Source organism: Meleagris gallopavo, unplaced genomic scaffold (genome assembly GCF_000146605.3).
Source record: "Meleagris gallopavo isolate NT-WF06-2002-E0010 breed Aviagen turkey brand Nicholas breeding stock unplaced genomic scaffold, Turkey_5.1 ChrUn_random_7180001873976, whole genome shotgun sequence".
NCBI classification, from domain to species: Eukaryota; Metazoa; Chordata; class Aves; order Galliformes; family Phasianidae; genus Meleagris; species Meleagris gallopavo.
Window position 1 is genome coordinate 1 of NW_011138631.1, and position 829 is coordinate 829.

At 55.9% G+C, this 829-nt stretch overlaps 1 long non-coding RNA gene across 1 annotated transcript; it reads left to right on the plus strand.

Annotated features, from left to right (window-relative positions):
• The first annotated feature begins 164 nt into the window (after positions 1 to 164).
• On the plus strand, positions 165 to 462 carry LOC116217679. Its single transcript, XR_004162373.1, has 2 exons — positions 165 to 291; positions 389 to 462. It is a non-coding gene; the product is annotated as an uncharacterized LOC116217679 (long non-coding RNA).
• The last annotated feature ends 367 nt before the right edge of the window (positions 463 to 829 follow it).

The following is an 829-nucleotide window of genomic DNA, read 5'->3' on the forward strand; positions in this document are numbered from 1 at the left end:
CGATCCCATCCTTCTGTTGTCTGCCTGTCCTCCAGAGCCTCTTCAACCCACCAGACCCCCAAAAAACCCCAGACCCCATAAAAACTCCCCAGTCCCATTCCACTGTTGTCTGCCTGTAGGTCCTCCAGACCCTCTTAAACCCACCCAGACCCCCCTAAAAACCCCCGATCTCCTTCCCCCCCGCCAGAGCCTCTTAAAGGACCCCTTTTATATGGGATTGTACCAAAAACGTGACCGCTCTCCGGCCTACGACGAGCTGATCGACGAATTCATGGAGGCCATCACAGACAGGTACAGCATCCCCCCATTTTCGGGGGTGCGTTGCCCTTTAAGAACACCCCCCCTCCTTCCCCTCCCCAGTATGGCCGACTGTCGCTCTCCTCCATAGATACGGGCAGAACACCTTGATTCAGTTTGAGGATTTTGGGAACCACAACGCCTTCCGTTTCCTCCGGAAGTACAGGGAGAAGTACTGTACCTTTAATGATGACATTCAAGGTGCGTTTTGGGGGTCCTGAGTCCTCCGAGGGGGGTTCTTGGGTCCTCCTGGAGGTCTTGGGTCCTCCAAACGGTGTTGAGTCCTCCTAGAGGTCCTCCAAGGGTGTTGAGTTCTCCAAGGGGTGTTGAGTCCTCCAACGCGTGTTGAGTTCTCCTCGGGGTCCTCCAAGGGGTCTTGGTCCTCCTAGGGGTGTTGAGTCCTTCTAGGGGTCCTCCATGGGGTGTTGAGTCCTCCTAAGGGTGTTGAGTCTTCCTAGGTGTCTTCCAAGGGGTGTTGAGTTCTCCAAGGGGTCTTGGTCCTCCTGGGGGTGTTGAGTCCTTCTAGGGGTCC